Genomic DNA, 21,824 nt, shown 5'->3' with positions numbered 1-21,824 from the left:
TATTTTATCTTCTGTGCCTTTACTTCTGACATTTGTTCTGCCTGGTATCATTGCTGTTCCTTCTGTTTTCGTTGTTCTCTTTCTGTCCCCTCTGTATGTGCATGATTTTAGTGATCTGGGAAAATGATCATCTGCAATTCCTCTTACTCTAGCAGTTCAAAAGTTTCTAAGAAGGGTTTACATATATATGTATATATATTTTTTAAAACATTTTTTCTGATGTCTTTTTCCCATGTTCCCATTAACAGGTGTCCTCCTGTGTCTTGAATCACAACTCATTTTGTTTTCTTGGGATTTTTTTGACCTTGCTACATAGCTGCTTTTGGTTACTTCCCTTATCTGACTTTGCTTCTCTCATTAATTCTGAACTTTCTTTTCATTATATTGAATTCTAAAAATACCATTCTGTAATTTCACTGCCTTGGATAAAAATATGAAATGATTTGAAATTATCATGTGTTAAGGGCAAAGGATGATAAACTGCTGTACTAGATAGAAAGTTAGTATCCTAGTAAAATAATGTTTGACAATGGATCATGTGTTGTACCTACATAATGATCTTCCTATTACCTTCTTGTAGAGGTTTGGGAGATAAAGTAGGAACGTTTGTGGTCACATGTGCATATGTAGAGGAGGTATACAGAGTATATCCAATCCCTAAACCAAAAACTGTGAGTCATGATAAGCAATGCTCCCTGGGGTTTTTTCAGTCCTGGGTCCTGATGGTATATCTGTCTGATTATACAAAATAAAATGTGCTGACTTACATAAGATAAGGACCCTATACGGCTGTGTGAATTAAACTGGCTGTGATAGAGAGGAAACTGTGCAGGAGCAAAAGCTCTCCCTGTGCTTTTGCCAGTGATTGAGATTACCCTAGAGTGAACCAGTTTCCTTCAGATTCAGGAAGATTTATTCCAGTTTAAGTAATGTTATTGCACTACCAAACGTATTTTTATCACTTATGCAAACTGTTTCATTCCCTAGCATACTCCTTTTAACACACAAGGCCTTGGTGCACATTTTCCATCATTATTTTAAAGGGGATTTACTCCTTCTTAAAGAATAGAGCAAATTTCTTGGTATTATAAAAGCACTGGACACTGAAGTCTTATATTTATCCTTGGGCTTACTAGAGATGGCAGGGAAGTTGAGAACATCTCTATCCTACCCATGATTCAAACCTGATCTATAGGGATTGTCTTTTCTTTTTGAGAGAGAGATCATTCAGTCTGCAGAATTGAGCTTGACAGAATTTTTTTGTCGATTATGTATGAAGCTAGTATGCTATCAACTAGGCAGCTGGATAAAAACTTCAAAATTCAATTTCTTTAAGGATCTTTAAGGCTTCAAAATTTGTCTGGATTCTTTTCTATTGAAATCCTAAAACTTCATCCAACAACACAGATTGACTCATGTCTGTATTACAAATTATTTACTACAGTAAAAGTAAACACTTTTGTTCTCATGAAAGACTGGAGATCAAGTACTCTGCTTACTTTTGGACTTATAACCACTTATTCCAGTGGGATGTTGATTATTTGGGGGAGTTTTTCCAGCTGTTGATTTTAATATCAGACACCTTTCTTAATTCTTTAGTCTGTGCAAGAGATTTTAGCAATCAGCCAAGTTTTAGTCCACAGCATCTATCACTAGTGTGAACACGAACATAGAATCATAGAATGTTAAAGGTTGGAAAGAACCTTAATGATCATCTATTCCCAACCATGCCATGGGCAGGGACATTTCCCACTAGACCAGGGTGTTCAAGGCGTTGTCCAGCCTGGCCAGGGTTGGGGCATCCACAACCTCCTGGGCAACTTGTTGCAATGTCTTACCACCCCCACAGTAAAGATTTTCTTCCTAATATCCAACCTAAATTCCCTCTCTTTCAATTTATAACCATTACTCTTCGTCCTATCACTACACTTCCTGACAAAGAGCTCCTCTCCAGCTTCCTGGTAGGTCCTAGTCAGATCCTGGAAGGTTGTTCCTCACTGAACAGCCCTATCTCAACCTGTCGTTGTAGGAGAAGTCCTCCAATCCTCTTATCAATTTTGCATTTCTCCTGTTGGACTTGCTCCAATGTCCTTTTGTGCTGGGGACCCCAGAGCTGGGTGCAGCCCTCCAGGTGGGGTCTCACCAGAGCAGAGCAGAGCAGAGCAGAGGGGGAGAATCCCCTCCTTTGACCTGCTGGCCACGCTCCTTTGGATGCAGCCCAGGGTTCCATGGGCTGTCTGGGCTGGGAGCACACACTGCTGGCTCACGTTGAGTTTTTCACCAGCCATCGCCCCCAGCTCCTTCTCCTCAGGGCTGCTCCCAATCACCTCCCTGCCCAACCTGTGGGTGTTCCTGGGATCGCCCTGACTCAAGTGTTGGTTCTTGCACTTGGTTCCATTGGACTTCATGAGATTTGCGTGGACCCACATCTCCAGCCTGTCCAGGTCCCTCTGGGTGGCAGTCACAGGCATGGTAGAAATGAAAGCAAAATAGAGATTCTTTGATATGAGCTTTTCTAAACACAAACATTCCTCTGTTCCTGCTGTAGCTGCTGTACAGAGACTGCATTTTCATGCAATAAGCTTTATCGAAAAGTAGATGGTCTTTCACATTGTTTTCCTCCTCAGTAATATTTTAAGAATAAAATGGAAACTAAATAGCAATGTCTATTTTGAATTAAAAAAAAAAATCAGAATAACTAACATCTCTCTGTCTACAATCAAAGTGGTGGAAAAAGTACAGCAAAATAAAGGTCATGAAAATCTCTATAATATTTTCAGCTTCCAAAACAATCATGGACAGATAATCATAAGCAGCCGATTGAAGTGAATAACAAAAAGCAAGTTAAACTCTGACCTTTCATACAAAACTTTCCTAACATGCAAAGACTCAGTCTGAGTCAGGAGGTACAGTCCAAGGATATGCTTTGTAGTCCTGTCTTCTTTAATTACTGCAGTGTCAGTTCAATGGTTCTGTGAATAAAGAAAGCTTTTTTCTTTTTCCTTTTTTCTGAAGCTAACTAGCATATCATCTTCCTTGGCCTGTTTACCCTCAGCAGAGAAAAACATGTTGGAGACTTCAGGCACGAAGTGCATGACATTTTGATGCTTTGATCTGACTGCTGCACACACAAGTAGTTAGGGCAGAAGTGAAATCTCTGGAGTGTTCTAACAAAACAATGTCCTTTGTGCCTGAAAATATATATTTTTATATGTTTTATATGTGTTTATGTTTAGATTATCATATGCAAGCATATGTGTATTTTGTCTTCAATACATCTTATTTTTCTTTCATTTTTTATATCTTACATAATTTTTGGCTCACTATCTATGAAGCCACCTCCCTGTATGTGATCCATTGCCCCTCTCAGTTTTACACTGGCCTAAGTTTTAAAATTTATATATGAGCTTTTAAAACAAGCTAGTTCATGAACTCTAGATTTCACAACTGACAAGTTGTTCTTACACAATTTCTGAAGGTTTGTCCCCTGACACATTGTTTAAACAGAACCCTGAATGAAAGCTTTTGTGTAGAAAGTTAACAATAAAGAGAGAAAGGGTAGGACTATTTCAGTCTATTCTACACTAACGGAGAGAAAGCAGTGAGTGATATTCACCCTCCACATGCCCCCCTGTGCCCCTGCCGGCAGCCTGGGTTTACTGAAGAAGTTCACAGTCCAAGGTCTTCCTAAAAACTGTAAAAAAAGTGCAGCATCTAGGAAGATTACAGTCATGATACATTAGCAGTTTTTCAGCTGTATTACCCAGCATTTGGTGTGCAGTCAGTATAAAGTTCCCAAATCAACTTCAAACGGTATTATTATTGTTTAAGATTAGAGGTTAGAGATAAAACCTTAGATTAAATGCTAGTGTGCAAATCAGGATAATCTATTAAATAGTTAATGATGATCTAAGGCCTTCAGCATTTCTAGTTTATTGTTCTATAGCTAAAACTCATCTCTCATCTCTGAAATACGTAGCAGGATTTTATAGCCTTATGTTTGGTCACTAAATGGACACCTTGTGAAATGCATTTAGCATCTATTAAGAATATTATCAGCATCATGAATAATCATTAAATAATATATATAGATTATTATATTTGTGAAATATTTAACACATAGCTTGCATCTAAGCCCACATGGTTTATCACAATGTGATTTTTTTATTAGAAAATATTTTGGTTTGAGACTAATTCTCAAATGACATCAGAGTGGATGGTCTAACCCTTTATATATGTAATGTAGCATTTAAATTTAAGCAAAAAAGTTAAGTAAAATTAAAATACTATAGCCCTAGCAAAATTAAGAGAGAATTAGGATTGTATGAATAAAGAATAATAATTCTTTACCTATTAATAGGGATATTCTACAATTAAAAGAGCAAAATGTTGTTTTACATCGGAAATATAATTATCATGTGCAAAAATAAAGAAAAGAACTTATGCTGGCTCACACAAGCTAACATAGAGTTTCCAGCTTAAGGAACTAGCCTAATTGTCTCCTTCAAATTTGGCAGTCACATGGCGGTTACCTCAGAAGAGAATTTTGCATTTGTCTGCTGTTTTCCACTTAATAAACATTTACCTGTTGATTATGTTTTCTTTTTCTTGCTCCTGAGATGGCAAATCTAATACCCTAAATTGGGCAGGCATGTGTCTCACAGTCAACATTATTATTTACAGTATTTTATAAAAGTATAAGCAGTGATGTTCGGTTTCCTTTCATAGCGAGTGATTTATGCTGGGAGATTTTAATAGCTTTATATTACCTTCTGACATGAGATCCATTAAGATGTCACAGTTGCAGCTGTGTACTTATCTCTTTCACTTCACTTTGTGTTTTGGGGAGGGGGAGGATATTGGATCAGATGCACTCACAGGGTATGGGATGAGTTTATTATTGGCACACACATGGAAGATATTTCATTCATTCATTGCTTGATCTTCAGCCTTTTGAGGTCACTAGACAAACTTCTGTTGACTCAAGTGGTGCTGGATGTTAACAAATAATGATAACAAATAATGATAACAAATGTTATCTAGTTCTTGTCAACAGTAAAAAAAAAGGAAAGTCAGTGTGAGCTACAAAAAACAACCACTTAAGTCTGGCAAGAAAATGTCTACTTACAACTTGTTTAAAGCAGGAAAAAGCTCAAAAAAAGAACAATAATTAGAGAATAATAATAAAGAAATCCTTTTTCCAAGCTGCATTTTTTCCTTGGCTTCTCTTTTTGATGTTTCTCACAGAGCATTTTTCGTTGCCTCTTTTTGTCACTTCCTAGGCTCTTCAGCTGGCTTTCAGGCTCCTAAAAATGCCATTCAGTATTTTTTCAACCTTCACAAAAGAGTACACTCACCTGCTATGTTGGGCCTTCTTCCTAGATTTTCTTTATAGTCTTGTCTGCTTCTACTGATAATCACATATTAAATTGTTTGTCCTTTCTTTGTCAGTGATCACATCAGGCCTCAGAAGGGAAATGTCTTTGGAACACTGACTTTTTCAAATAATTTTGTAAGTGACTTAAAAATCCTGGGACATCCACCCACTACTATATCATTTTCCCAAGCTGTTTTCAGATATAATAGGCAGCATCACTTTTTAGTAATGTGATGAAAATTAGGTGTCCAGAAGCTAAGAAACATGGTGAATTCTTCAAGACAAATTCCTTCTTGTCTTACCAAAATAAATAGGGTTTTGGTTCTCTGATTATGTTTCAGATTTAGCACTGTAAATATTAGCTATGATAGTGGATCAGTATGTCTACTCCTATTACATTTACAGTAAAACATTCTTATGTCTTCTGTTTAGTCTAATTTAATTTCCCATGAAAACTTAAGTTGTACCCTTAACCTGATGGATTTTTTCCAGTATGCAAGGGTTGTTTGTCTTTCATCATTTACTGAATAATTTTAATGGATTTTAGAGGCCTGTAACTTGAAGTTGCCATACATAACAAGTAAATCCACACTGTTTAGCCATAATGTCCTAGAAATTAATTTTGTATGCACAGATAACTGGCCCCAAGTTAACCTGGAGGATGGTTAAGAGACAACCCAGTGCCATTATCTTTGGGTTCTTGCAGCCATGGTCCATTTGTTCCCAAAGAAAAACAGCAAGACTTAAAAGCAAACAATTACAAGATCAGCATGAAAATCCTATTAAATCTCACAGTATGTGAAGATTACGTGAAGGCTTCCAAGGTGCACATTATAATTTTCTATCAACATGCACACATACAAACACACAGACAGAGGCAGGTGTATATGTTTGTTTTGAAGGACTTTTCTTCTACACTAGTAAAATAAAGGAAAAGGAAAATCTGCATCACTGACCGTAATGTTCTGTGCTGCTTGCCATCACAAAATGGCAGCTGGGCTACACACTGAGCTAGCTTACCTAAATTTGGATGCACCATTAGCAAACAGAAGTGTATCACAATGAGTCCAATTGCTCAAATATTGTGCTATTGTGGTGCTGGAACACTCCACAGTCATTGATAATTCTGTCTTCAGCAAGTATTACCATCTGCATATCATTGCCTAGCTACAGAAAAATTAAGTTTATGCTGAGTACCCGATGTGTACTATGGGCCGTGCAAGAACCTTGATTCCTACAGGATGGATAGTGGGAAGCTGTCAGAGCACATTGCTGTTCCCTTTCTGTCTTTATGGACAGGCTTTCCTCTCCACTTTTACAACCAAGGTACAGGGATACAGAAGTAGAGGGGTGAGAAATTTCATGTCTGGTCTCCCACTTTAGATATAAATTTACATATAATATTGGGGATTCAAAGCAAATGACACAAGATATGTTGGGTATGATGGGAAATTGGGTGGATCTCAATTAGACAGCTAGCCTTCCCCCTTCACTGATAGCCATTGTCTGACAGGTTCTATAAGCAGAAAACATTTGAGTGTTAAGACACATTCACAAGCAGAGCAGACTTGGGTTTTTCTCCCACGTAAGTTATCACTGTAAGTTAAAGTTCAGAGAATTTCCTACAGAAGAAACATCTTTTTTGTGTAGTTAGCAATTTTTTATGAGAACAAGAATGTAGACCTGCCTGTAGATGCAGCAGAAAAAAATTTTTTCTTCACTGAGATTTGACATTTTAAGATATTTTTATACGGGGTTAGCGTTTATGAAATAGAAGAAATGGCAATTTTCAAGAGTTATTTGTGCAGTTCTACATGCATACCTCCATCCTGATCTGCACAAGATGTTCTTGTTAAAGAGAATTAGCCAATAACATCAATATTTTGTGATACTTTTGTGCAGCTAGGACTGAAAGGAAACCATCAAACTGATTTTCACTAGCAGAAACTGGACATAGATATCCAGAATGTAGCAGCTAACATTTTTATCTTCTGTTTAACATTCTCCAGTGTGTGTGTGTATTCATGTACTTATGCAGCTTTCTTTTTTTATATCAGCATTCATAAACTTCTTTGGAAAGCAGATAAGAAGGAAGATCATGATAAGCCCTGCTTTGGGTATTAGTGATAGAAATTGGTCATGCTGCCAATATAAAGGTATTTAGAGCCTGTGCACCAGTGTCGTGCTTATGTTTTCTTCCTTCAAGAAACAGCTGCATGTAGCCTTAGATAAATGGAAATATGAAAACAAGAATCTTTAATTTTATTCAGCTAATATTTCAGAAAATATTGAAGCAGTTGATATAGTGTTGGATGAACTACAGAGTGCAATCGGAGTTACTTTTATCTTTCTATGCACAGGAGAAATTACCAAAACTATCCATCTACTTTAAGATAAGTCTCTTCCTAAAATGATTCAACAGTACAATATGTAACCGTCTTATGAAACTCATTTAACACTGTTGTCCCTGGACATGAAATGAATTTCAAGAATGTAAACAGAATTGATTAATTTTTAACTGTTGCAATGATTACAGGTCTAGCTGCACAGCTGTTGAGCTTTTGGTCTCTGTAAGGGCATCCACTGAGATACCAACTTTTAGGCTTTTACCAAACCTAATCTGGGAATTATCTTAAACAGGGCTCACGGTTATCTACTGTACTTGCTTATATGCAGAGGCCTGTGAGTATCCATGAATACAATGATCAGTAAACTTTTTGCAATCAAACAGCATTTGATTCAATGAAGAAAGAATGCAGACAAAAATTACTTTAAATATGAGGCAACACACAAGACTCTTTAAATTGATGATTCTTTTCTAGTGATGTGAAGTGGGACAGAATATAAAAAAACTTTTAAATCCTTTGTGGGTGAGTCCCATATTTCTATTTCTTTTTAATCACCTTGAGACAAAGAAAGATGTCTTTACATTTCATTAATACTTTTGTGCCCACTGTTCTGTCACAGCAAGTGGGACAAAACGTGGTTGAGTGAAGGGATGGACGGATGGATGGATGGATGGATGGATGGATGGATGGATGGATGGATGGATGGATGGAACTTAAAATTATGAACACTAAGAAATTAGCTTTGTTTGAATAAATTGATTTGCTTGATGACTGTCTTACCTTGTCACCACTGAGGATATTCTGTTAGCTTCTATGCATCTCAGATTAAAACACCTCAATAATTTAACCAGCATATGGTTTTCATATATGTTTAAAGTGTACACTTAATTCTATATCATCTGTATTTGTGATTATATGTTATATTCTTCAATGTTTCATAACTAAGTCCCAAAGCAATCGAAAGTTTTTTTCAGGGTAGGTGGTAACAATTGGAATTTTCAGGGTATGGTGTATATTATTCCTCTAACAATCTTTACTAATCTTTGAGAATATTTTAACGCCATGTTTTAGAAAATATGGGTAAAAGTTGATGCCAGTGCACTCACTTCAAAGAGCCATTAATTTTTATTTAGACTTTCTGATCCTCTATGGACTTAGGTATGTTCTTAGCTGTCTCCTTCTTGACCACGGAATTTCAAGTATGTGGGACTACAGCACAGATATATTTAAATGTGGGATTTTTGTGTCTCTAGTTGGGCCTTAATTTAATCCAGAACAGAAACTTGGTCTATTATTTTATAATTTTAATTTATTCCAGAACAGAAACTTTGGTCTATTATTTTATAATTTTATGAAAGCACTGATCAGAAGCATGTCAACAAAGAAGGAAATATTACTTAGTTAAATAAATTTCTATGTCTTTAAATTTTTGTCATGCTTGGCAATTAGATTATCAAAGCTATTTACTGTGTTATTTACTAATCAGAAAAATTTGTTCTTTATGACATGTGTTATCCTCTTCTGTGACTTGACAAGGAATTTGTAATACTGAATTACCTTACACTGTGATGTTCAAAAGAGCAGGACTGGGTTTGGCTATGAGATTGAGCAGGAAGAGAAACTGGGTTGAGAAATACAGTGTATTACATGAAAATATCAATATTTCAAAAGCGAAGAGCAAATAATAGGAGAATCATAGACTTGTTTAGTTTAAAAAAAAACACTTTAGGATCAGCAAGTCCAAATATTAACCCAGCACTGCCAGTAAGCCATGTTCCTAAAAGCCATGTTCCTAAAAGCCACATCTACATGTCTTTCAAATACTTCCAGGGATGATGATTCCAGTACTTCCCTTTGGCAGCCTGTTCCAATGCTTGACAATTTTTCTGTGAATATATGTTTCCGGATATAAGACTTTAACCTCCCCTGGCTAAGCTTGAGGCCTTTTTCTCCCTTCATGTCACTTGTTAGAGAATAGAACAACCTTCACCTGGCTACATGCCCATTTTGGGCTGTTGTAGAGAGGAATACAGTCTCCCCAGAGCCTCCTTTTCTCCAGATGATACAACCCCAGCTCCCTCAGCTTCTCTAAGTATAACTTGTGCTCCAGATCCTTAACCACTCCATTGCTCTTCTCTGGACACGCTCCAGCATCTCAGTGTCCTTCTCATAGTGAGGAGCCCAAAACTGGACACAGGATTTGAGGTGCAGCCTCACCAGTGCTGAGTACAGGGTGACAATCCCTACCCTGGTCCTGTTGACCACACTATTGCTGATAAAGGCCTGGATACCATTGGCCTTTTTGGCCACCTGGGCACAGCTGGTTCATGTTCAGCTGCATGTTGACCAACACCCTTGCCAACATCTTCTTTTCCAATGGACATCTTTCCTGCCATTCTTCTCCCAGCTGTAGCATTGCATGGACCCAAGTGCAGGACTCAGCCTTATGGAATTTTATCCCACTGGCCTCAGTCCAGGGATCCAGCCTGCCCAGTGTCCTTTGTAGCTTTCCCACTCTCTAGCAGAACAACACCCTCACCCAAGTTGGTATTGTCTGTTACTGGAGATGTACTCAATCCCATCATCCAGATCATTAGTAAAGTTGTTAAACAGGACTGTCCCCAGTACAGAGTCATAGGAAACCCCACTCATGATCAGCCACCAGCTGGATTTAACTCCATTTACAGTGCCCTTTGACACAGGCATCAATTTGTTTTTGTTTATCCACGGGAGAGATGATGAATCAACCATGTGTGGAGCAGAATATAAGGGAAAATATATTTTGTGTGTTTTGAATTTTCTGGACAAATCCACAGAAATCAAGAGGTCGTTGCACAGTCCATTGGTCAGTGTGTGCTCTCTGCTCCCCCTGTAGTCATCAAAGAGGGTGACTTTTATTGTAGTTTTACTAGAGACCATGGATTTTCAGCTTCAGTCTCATTGTTTAATCCCCTGAAGTCTTCCACTGCCGAGCATTGATATCAATCATCAATCATGTTGATAGCTGTTAAAATCATAGCGCCTTAAACACTGTGATAGATGCTTCTTTCTAAAGCTCACTCTGGATTCTGTTGTTGAGAAGACACGTATCCACCCCCTGAGAGAGACAGAGAGAGAGAGAGAGGGAGCACTTAAAATGGACTGAATCTCTAACTGTCCTTTATGTATGGAAGAGAAAAGCAGAAGGGGTGGCATTTACAGAGTAGTAATGTAAAGGAAATTTTCACCCCTACTAAACAAATCTTACTTAATCTGACCCCTAGGATTTTACCCCCTTAAATCTTAATTAATCTTACCCCATAGAAATCTTACCCTTTTATTCAGCACCTTGAGGAAAGAGTTTGCACAAGGTTTTATGAACAATTAGGTACAAGTTAATGGAAGAAGTTACTGACTCATATTTATGGTAATTAAATGGCACTAATATGGCACGTAGTGGCTATTGCGGACAGAAAAAGTTTCTTCTGTGATTTTATGATTCATTCTTTTAGCATATTTGTAGACTGAGGGATGACAGATTTTCTCATTCTTATCCCCACAGAATTTCTACTCAACATTTTTATAATTAGGCTGTGGGTAAAAGGTGAATGTCATCCTTACTAAAAATAGGCAGACCCAAGGGAGGAAACTAAAGGCAAAGTTTCAACTGTAATGGTAAGATCTTGCACTGAACTTGTCGCAAAATTTCTGTAGCTACTTGGGATGATGGTACTCACAATTTCTGTACTTAAAGTAAAAACACAAGAGCTAATAAACAAGTTTTGTGCAGCTTTGCTACTACACAAATTTCTGTATAGGTAAGAGTAGCCATAATCTGACTAGGCCTGTGGATAAAATTCAAATCAAAAGTGACACCAAAAGCAGAGAGGAGCAAGAAGAGACTTAGTTCATCTTGCTTTGCTCTTCCTCTTACTTTTAAAGCTCATGTCTAGCCAGGCTCACATTTATTCCCCAGCCCTACACAGTTACAGGGTCTGCTTTCATCCAGTCACACACTCTGGCAGTTCAGGATCTGCAATCATGAGAAAATTAAGTTTCCCTGACTGAACTTGTAGGCCATGTTCTCCAAAAAGAACAATAAAACAAAGGGCAGTACTCATTTGTGAATATGGATAGATCACTGCTTAGCAAATTGCCACTGATAGTTTTATCATTTTATAGAATCTTATAGGACACTGTAAGTTTCTGAGATGTTTACTGATCAGAAACCTTTATATATAGGATATACTTTTTTTTTTTTTTATAATTGTGAAATAATTTGGAAGAAGCTTCCTTACTAGCTGTACTTGGTTATTTCCTTCAGAATTCTCACAGATGTCTGATCAAAATGTCCAAATGTTTCTGAAATCATGTAAAGCCTCACAAATTTTTCAGGGGTAGTTAGTCCTTGCACAAATTCTGTTTCACAGAAAAGGACTGACGTCAGTCTGTGTCTGCAGAATCCAAATACATTTATTTTAAAATCAGTCAATTTTTCTGCCATAGAAATGTACAATGGCCATAGAATTTTTAAACTAGCTTGTAGATCTTACAGGGTTAATAAAATTTCTATAAAGATTTCAACAGATTTGAAGTATTTATCTTGTCAGTAGTTTCTGTAGAAACAATTTCTGTAAGGAAGACTTTTGGAAGGCTCCCAATTTTTACAGGATCAAAATTATTCTATCTATTTAAAATATTAGCATGCATTTTTTGTGGGGGACTTTTGGGGGTGAGTGGGGGGTGGTTGCATTTTTTCCCTTCCTGGACTGGACTCAGTTTTAAACCTGAATTACATGTGGGGTCGGGGTTTTGGTTTACTTTTTTTGGTGTATTTTTGGGGTTTTGTTTTGTGTCTGTTTTATTTTTTATTTTGTTGGGTTTTTTTCTTTTGTAGTTATTGCTGCTTTTGGAATTGATATTGCTTGCTTAGATGACTCTGAAGCAGCAGTTGGAAAATACCTAAATATGAAATAGATGCATGAGTGCATCTTGGGAAGGTGGTATTATGGATGGAGAGCTGTCATCACATCCTTCACAATTACATTATCATGTGCTCCTGTGGTGTACACCTGTGGCTTGTTGACAAGGCATTTAATTCTAAGGACTATTGAACTCCATGCATTTTCATAGGGAATCAGTGCAAAGTTATTTAACACAGGTGTTTCTGTAATTATGATACATTGGGAGATTCACAGTGCTCAGTAGCCTTCAAAATTACACCCTCCACCTGCGTGGTGAAGTATTCTAACAATACCTCACTGATGCTGCTAATAAGCCGTGATGAGTTCAAGTCAGGCATCTGTGTGTGCTCATGCTGAACCAAATGCATTTATTTTAAAAACAGTCCATTATTTTTTGTGCAATAGAAATGTAAAATGGCCATAGAATTTTTAAACTAACCTGCAGATCTTACAAGTTTAATAAATTTCGAAATTTTATTAATGAAATACCTGCAATGAACTACCTCAGGTATTTTAATAATAATATTATATCCAAATATGCATTTTAATATTAATATTATACCCAACTATTCATTCTTTTAAAGGCCTAGTACCTAGCTGAGACTTTTGGGTTGTTTTTTTTTTTTTCCTTAGGATATTACCAATTCTTCCTCATGGTAGTCAAACAAAAACAAATTTTACTACATTCAAGAAATATTGTATCATGAAACATTGAAGAGACTTTGATTCTTTAAAAGATTAATGATTCAAAAATATTAAATTGTATACATTTTGACATGTATGTAATTTAAGATTACAAAAATATCAGCAGTGCTGATTTTATTTAAGGGGGGTTTTGGGGCTTTCTGTTTGTTTGTTTTGTTTGGTTGGGTTTATTAAAAATAAGGATAAGACTCTTTCCACTTCTGTGAAATATTTATATTTGAAAATAAGGATTCTAACCTATATTCTTTCTCAGGCCCTTGCTTTGCAGAAGGTGATGCTGGGTAGCGACACCTTGCTTCTGTGAAACGGGCTAGATTCTAGTGTCCACATATTTGGAAACATACCTCCCTCTGGCTTTTCCTTGTCTCAATTGATTCACTTTTGCTAGATACTAAAAATGGAAAGGGCAGGCTGAATCATGATTTACAGTATATACAACTCAGTCACTGGCAGTTGTTTTTCGTCACTCTTCGCAGTATCTGAATGGATTTTGGAGGGAGCAGTAAAACTGACATCTGATAAGCCGATTGTATATACACCCACAGTGATGCTAAGCTTTTCAAAGGGAAGTTTGCATGGATTCCCTTTTAAGGAAAAGTGGGTTTTTTGATTTTGGCATTTGGCTTCTCTCTTAGTCTTATTCTTACAAACATACAAGTGAAGTATATCCAAAACTTTCACCAGAAGTTGAAACATTAGCACTTTGGCAAAGTTCTCTTTTGCTAAGCAGGGACGCCATGAGAAGTGTCAGGCAATTATAAGAAGTGGTGCTAAGATGACTTGTTCCAGTTTTACTCCTGCTTCACATTGTGTAACTATTGATTTCCCCGTAGCTAACTTTGTAGCTAAATTAAATTAGCTGAAATTTAAATTAAGAAAAAAACCAAAAACCCTGAAATAATATCAAGAGCTAAAATTTCAAATTGGTCCAATGTGAGAACTTTTATTTCAAGGACTATCATAGCAAGCATGGCAGAAGGCCAACATGGATCAGCGTGGAACTCCTGATTGAGCTCAACCACATAAAGGAAGAGCACAGAAGCTGGAAGCAGGGATAGAGTAGCAATACAGAAGCATGCAGAGATGGAGCTAGGATAGCCAAAGTTCAACTGGTACTGGAACTTGGAAGGTGAAATAAATATGGGTTTACTTCTCAGTGGAAGTAGACCCATATTTATGGGAAATACAGGGACAAATGATATAGAGCCAGCCAGAGTACCCAATATTGATTTACCTTGTTTTTCTTACTGGTTAGATTTGCCCATGTGACTCCTAGATTCTCAGATCTCTTAACAGAATCTGTAACATTACCAACAAGAGAGGTAAGATCAAGTGAAGATGCAGTTAAGTCATAAAGGCAAACTCAATGTCAAGAGGACAGACAGAATGCACACAAGGGGGATTTAACTGCTGTCTTTGTTAGGCTGCTGATAATTTGGACAAGGAAACAATGACACTGTCTGGAAGATGGGAAAGAAGGAGAATCTGCAAAATTACAGGCTTATCAGCTTCACCTCATGTCCTGGGAAATCCTCCATAACAAACTGGTGCTTACAGAGTGCACTTCCCATACATTTTTGGACAACAGTGGCGTGAAGAAAGGCTGGAGCATGGAGGTACTCTTCAAGGGACTACGCAAACAGACAAAGGGGATGACAAGAACTGAAAGAAGTTCAGCTTTGGTAAACACAGACTTCTGCATCTGGGATGGACTAAATTCATGTTGCGCTACAATCTTGGTGTTGCCTGGCTAGAATGCAGCTTCTTGGAATGCAGGACCTGGGTTTCTGTGTGGAAAACCAGTTGAACTAGAGGAGTCAGCAGTGCACCCTGGCAGCAACTAAGGCCATCAACATGCTTGGCTGGATTAGAAATGGGACAGCCAAGAGTTCAAGCAGTGGATTTTGTGCCCCACTCAATTCTTGTGAGATCAAATATGACGTACTGAATTCAGCTTGGGATTTTTCAATACAAAACATTGAGTTACCACTGGGACCATGTGGAAAGATGAAGCCAGACTGTTCTCAGAAGTGTGCAGTGGAGGCAGGAGAAGCAAGGGATGCAAGCTGAAACATGGGGAAATTCTTACTAGGTACAAGGGAAATATTCTCATTTAGCACTGGTCAATCATGTAGACCAAGTGCCTCGAGGATCTGTAGGATTTCTTGGAGATACCTAAACTCTCAGCTGGACACTTGCCTGAGCAACCTGATCAGAATGTTTTCACATCTGCCTTGGGTGAAAAGAGGCTGAGTGGTCTCTGTGGATCCCTTCCAGCTTATGTTTTACTATGATTCCACAGAAATGCTTAAGACAAATTTTTATGTTTGTGGAAAACAGTGGTGGTGGGAATTGTGCTCATAGTGATAAGGATGTAGATATACTTTAATTCTGTTATAAAATTGATCTACTCTATATTTAACTGTTAATAGAAAATATATCATGATTCTCTTGAGCAGAATGCATTGCTTTAACAGTTAGATCCCTAGATAGCATTAAACCTTTGACATTAAGCTCTGCTAGGCTCTTGCAGAATGCTGACCATCTAGAAGTTAGTGCCTGTATAGAATATATTTCTTCAAATACTGTGTGATTTTTTTTAAATAAGACTTTACCATATACACTATAAACAGAATACTAAGAATTTTAAAATTAGAAGAAAAAAAAAGACTGCATATCAGTCTAATCTTCAACAATGTTTTACTAAAAAAAATTACAAGCAGCAGCCATAGCAAGGAAGTAAGGTGATAAAAGAATCTAAAATACAGAGCCATAGCCAAATTGTTAAAATAAATGGTACAAGAAAAATTAAAATAAACCTAAACCGATGCCAAGAAAGTCCTAAGCCTTCTGGGGCAAAAAGAGAAAAAGCCAAGGAGTGCAATTTTCATGGGAATGAAAATTATTACAGAGGATTTTTTAGGTATATAAGCATAGTCCTCTAAGATCAGAATTAATCTTGATATAGTTCAGCTGAAGGCCCTAAAGTTGGATCAAGAAACAATGAATACATTCTTATTCACACCATCCAGGAGTTGCTTCTCTAATTTGTTCATTCTGTTAAAAAAAGAAACAATCCTGACTCCTGAGCCTCCTCTAGTGTTCTAAAAATAAAAGCAAGTAGTGTATACTCAAATCAAAGAAGAGCTAAGTACAGAATGGTTGATGAATCTTGCCAAACAGGTATTCTTTAGCCTGTACCTTTTTTTCTTCTTCGCTTTCATGGTGTGAAATGAAAATTTTCCAATTGGCTTTGTATCCCCATGCTTCTCTTTGATTTCCACTGCTAAAAAATGTAATAGGTTGGTGCATTCTAAAACAAAAAATATTTTTTTACAAATACTAACAATACTGTTTGAATATACAAGAAGCAAACAAGCAGATTCCCCACTCCATATTCCTCTCTTGGCAGTAAACTAGTTACATTTATCTTGCTCATGCTCAGTCATCAAAATTAAAGAAACCATTTATTAAGATAGTTAATACTTTTATCTTAGCCCTGAATAATCTATCTGATTTTGCTAAGTACCTTAAAAGCATACCCCTCTCCAACATTTCTTTCATATTTCATTATATACCTCCTCAGTGTTTTGAATATTTCTTTTCCAGTAAGTTGTAAGTTGTGTGTACAGTTACAATAGTATTGAATCAATACATCATTTTATCACCATACACTTTTTGTGCCACTCTTTTTTTGTTTTTTTAATGTATTGTTTCAATAGAAAAGCAGTCAAATATTTTAAGTCTACATTGAGCTATAGACCTGTGTGTGTGTATATATATATATATATATATATATATATATATATATATAAATTTAATTCATAAGGAATTGATACATATTCCTTGCATGCTCACTTTTAGTCTTCATGACTAAAGACAGAAAATATAAAGGAATATATTTCTCAGAAAATAAGGAGCAATCGTAGATTGCCATGTATCCCATATGGTTCTGATAATGTCATTTAAATGAGGACTTATTTTAAAGCCATTGAAATTATTAAAACCACTTCTTTTTTTACATTCCTTCTTCTTTTTTTTTTAAATTCTTTAACTTCCATTTTCTACACCACAACAAATATCAGCTTATACTCTTATATAACATTTAAATATAGCATTTTACTCATCTAGGCACAGAGGAAGGAAACATAATTCTGCCTTAATTTGAATTTAGAAGAAATTAACCCCCTCCCCAAATCCCAAATTCGACTAAGAAATAACATAATTATAGAGCTATTCTCCTTGCTGTACAGTGGGGAAATCAATACGAATACTACTGAAGTCTTTTCAGCCAAACTAAAGTGACAGTAACAACATGTGAGGTGTAATTAAACAACCATAGTTTCATGTTTCTCATGGTAAAGCTACAATTTATCAAAGCAAGAATTTGGAGGAGTTTAGGTCCTTTTTCTTCTCTTATGAAACTAAATGTTTACTTTTAATCTACTTCCATGTAAAAAGTGATTCCCTAAAGTTTCAGTTAGCAAGAAATAATAAGTGTAACTATTTTTTCCTCAGGGAAAAGAAGGGAGGAAGAAGCATTATCAACTTCTACTTTGATATGAAAAGGCATCTGAACTGAAAATAATTCATGGTTAATGAAATGTGTACTTTAGGTCAAAGTAAGGCTTTCTTTGGAGTTTTAACTATGATGAATTAATACTTGATCTCCTCCCAAAACTCAAAAACAGTCTTACATTACTTTGAAGTAGCAGTGGCATTAGCTTTAAAATACTGTTCTGTCTGAATTTTAGGCCAGGTGGCCAAAAAGATAATATGATAACTTTAGGAAAAGATTTCCTATTCCTTGATGCTTTCTGAGCTGATTCATTGTCTCCACCTTAAAACTGATAGGTTTAACAGGAACAATATTGGGAAAAGCAAAAAAAAAAAGAAGAAGAAAAGAAAAAGTAGACATTATATTTTTATGCAACACTGCCATATCAGAAAGAAGGTTCAGGTTCCAAACCTTAAATCCTGATAAATCTGGGGATGCATGAGGCTCAGTACTTCAGGAAAGGTTCTCAGACCCCTGACAGAGCCATGGTACCTTGCACCTCCCCCAGAGAGAAGATGGGGTGACTAAGAAATGTCAAGCAGTTTCAGAGTCATAGTCTGTCTCATTTTTAAATTTAAAATGGGGTGTTCTCTTTGAATGTCTAATACTTTCTAAAATCTGCTGGAATCTGTAAGTATACTTTTTAAATTTTTAAGCATGGTGTAAAACTTCCCACGATATCTGGAAAATAAAGATCCAGCATTTGTTTAAAATATTGAGTTAGCAATTTTCCATCAGAACAAATTAATCAAATTTTATATGAGGCGAGGAAAGTTTTCTGTGATAGCACTCAGCAAATTCAGACACAAAGCTGATGTTTAGTGCAAGTAAGGCTATTGATTAAAATCAGACTTTCACATTTGTGTTCTCATTTGGCTCACAAATGGCAAAAATATTACCAGGTGTTCTTTCCAGGAAAAAGTTTTTATTTTTTGCATGGTGTAATGTAATACTACTCATTTCAGTGACTGATATATGGCTTATTTTAAATGTTTTGTTACAGAATTAAATCTTTGATAGTAGAATAAGAAATAGGAAGAATTAGTTGCAAACTGCATATTTCCAGAATAAATTGTTGAAAGATTGGAGACCTAATAGTAATGTTCAGTTTGAGAAATTTGGCTAATTGAATGTGGATCCAAACAGATGCATTAGTCAAGGTATGCAAAGCCAAAGAAATGGATCTGAGCAAATTATTCTGCCTGTTCTGTTGTTTCTTTGTTATAAAATTAACCAAGTAATGGCCTAATATGCATGTGGTAGAAACATTTATTGATGAATCTGAGAACTGAAAATGAAAAAATACCACACAGGTCTTATCAGAGTCAATGATAAGAAAAAGATTGGTTGATCTATTACATCTTGGTAGGTACAATAAATTCTGTAACCGCTGTGAACTCTCTTCTGCAAACCTGTGACCACCCACATTGCTCCTACTTTGTAACAGTGGAAAACACAGCAAAGCCAGTCCATCTGTTTCCACAGCTATTTCTCTTGCCTATTACAGTGAACACAAATCATTAATGTCAAGTTTTTCTGAGAACTTTTAAGGTCTTCATTCCATTTCCCCGCTCTGTTCCTGGCTTTTCCTTTGTTACTTGCTGGGAAATTGCATATTTTCTGAGGTCATTTTCCTAGAATGCCTGTGTTTAGGAGAGCAAAAGTGGGAACAATATGCACTTGGAGCAATGAAGCCCATCTTTGTTGCTGGGAAGGTAAAAGTGAGGAAAGGCATGAACATGCATTCATGCTCTGATAATACATTTATTGCAACTACATTCTACTCTGCAGCTATGTTCCACTCTCATCTGACTCACTAAAAGAACACAGGGAAATACAACCAGAGGAATACTGGATTGGAAGGAAGGGGTAAGGAATAATCTACTCCAGGCAAAATATTTTCAGGTAAATATCAACAGAAAAGTTAAAATGGATAGACTGTTTCAAGTGAAAAGGACCCTACAACAATCATTAGTCCTTTGCATATTGCAGCAACTACAACCATTGCACTCAAAATGAGACCAGGTTATTTTAAAGAGAGTATGTAGGAAAAGAGGGAACATTTTCATTTGTTCAGGTCTCAGCAGAAAATCCATTTTGTTTCCAGTTGCCTAAAATATATCTCACCAGTGCTAACTTCCTGTCTGGGCAATCAGTAATAGTGATTGGCAATCACTAACAGTAATGGGCACCCACTACAACGTCTCCTTTGTTTTCCATCCTCCTAAACTCCACCCAGGGGACCACAACCACATCACCACTAACTGTAAGGGCAGCGTAATCAAAACTCTCCCTTAATCATAGTGTGACACCTCCACCTTGCCAGCCCTGCCTATCCCTCCTGGAGAGCCCATAGCCCTCCATCCCACCTCTCCAGTCCTGGCATCCATCCCACCAAGTCTCACCAAGACCTAGTGGATTGTAGCTCTGGGAGTTTACCAACGCTTACAGCTCATCCTGTTTGCTTCTCATGCTGCCTGCATCTGTGCACTTCAGATATGCCTCTGAGACCTCAGTGCTCCTGAGGCCATTGTAAATGTTCCCACTAGCGTTGAAACACCCAGGCAATGTGATGCCAACCCTTGGCTTACCTGCTGCAACCCTGTTGGTATCTCGTTCCCCCACTGTGTCTAATTTAAAGCCCACATTAGGGATCAGTCCTGACACCTTATGCCCTAACATCCATTTTCTCCACCAGGACAGGTGGTCCCTGTCAAACCTCAGCATAACTTATCCTATCAAGTTTCCTCAAAGGTTTAAAGCCCCAAAGTTTTCGTGGAGATAAATTTCATATAATCCACTAAAGTAATGAATCCTGATGACTTCATCTTCCTACCTTAACCTCATACAAAGGTTAAGCCCTCAGCAGTTAGCAATGTTTTAGCTAGACAAGAGAGATAATGATGTTTTTCATTCCTGGTGGTTCTCCACTGAGGCAGTGGAGAATATGTTAGCCTTTTGCATTTGACAAATAAGGAACTTATGTTACATTATCTAACTACATTTTACATAGCTATGAAATCCCATCACCTGCAGAGACACCTGGTATTTGCACTGTCTTGAAATGTTATCCAAACTTTGGGCTTCTCATGGTGAAGATGACAGATTATTAAAAAATTATATTTTACCGATTTTCTTGTATGCAAACTGAAAGAAAGGAGCCATCCTCACATTGGCCAGTTACAGGAAAGGTCAGCTGAAGTTTGTGTCTGGTGTTTGAGTAGTGCTTGGCATTCTTTTCCTACCCTCTCTCTGCTCCATACATCATCGCACACAGAAAGGTCAGGAGCAGAGATACCAGCTAAATTAGGACCAAAAGATTCCTCTCCTTCTGGAAGTCATCAGAGGAGAAAGGGAATTTCTAGAATCCTTTCAAGATAGGAAAGAAGACCTGAAATAGTTAAAATATTTGGACTACACACTGCACAATTGCTTGGAATCAGCTCATATCCTTGAATAAATAAAGGAATTAGTTTTGTGTAAAGTGTACAAATACAGAGAATAAATACAGCTGACATTTTTTCTTAAAATTTTCTTTTACTTACAGCAAGTATTTTTCCCTTCCCTCTACCCTTTTCCTTGATCCGACTTAACTTTTGCTTCTGTTCTTGAATATGGGAAAGGACAGAGGAGAATTGAATAAAGGACAGTTGTTGCCATGTTCTTCTCCTGACACAATTATTTTTAATCAAGTGGTTTTAGACTTGTACCTTCTTCAAAAGGATTGAGGCAAAATCAACCTCTAAATAGGTATATATTTTATATCACATAAGAACAGGATGCCTTCAGTAAATATAGTGACAAAGAAAAAGAGATTTGCCTTTGTTTGACTCCTTGCATATTTCGGTTGAGTATTTCAAAATAGTGAAAATTTTACTAAACAATGTGTTTGG

This window comes from Ammospiza caudacuta, chromosome 1 (genome assembly GCF_027887145.1).
Source record: "Ammospiza caudacuta isolate bAmmCau1 chromosome 1, bAmmCau1.pri, whole genome shotgun sequence".
NCBI classification, from domain to species: domain Eukaryota; kingdom Metazoa; phylum Chordata; class Aves; order Passeriformes; family Passerellidae; genus Ammospiza; species Ammospiza caudacuta.
The sequence above is the reverse complement of the archived record's forward strand: the minus strand, read 5'-3'. Positions refer to the sequence as shown.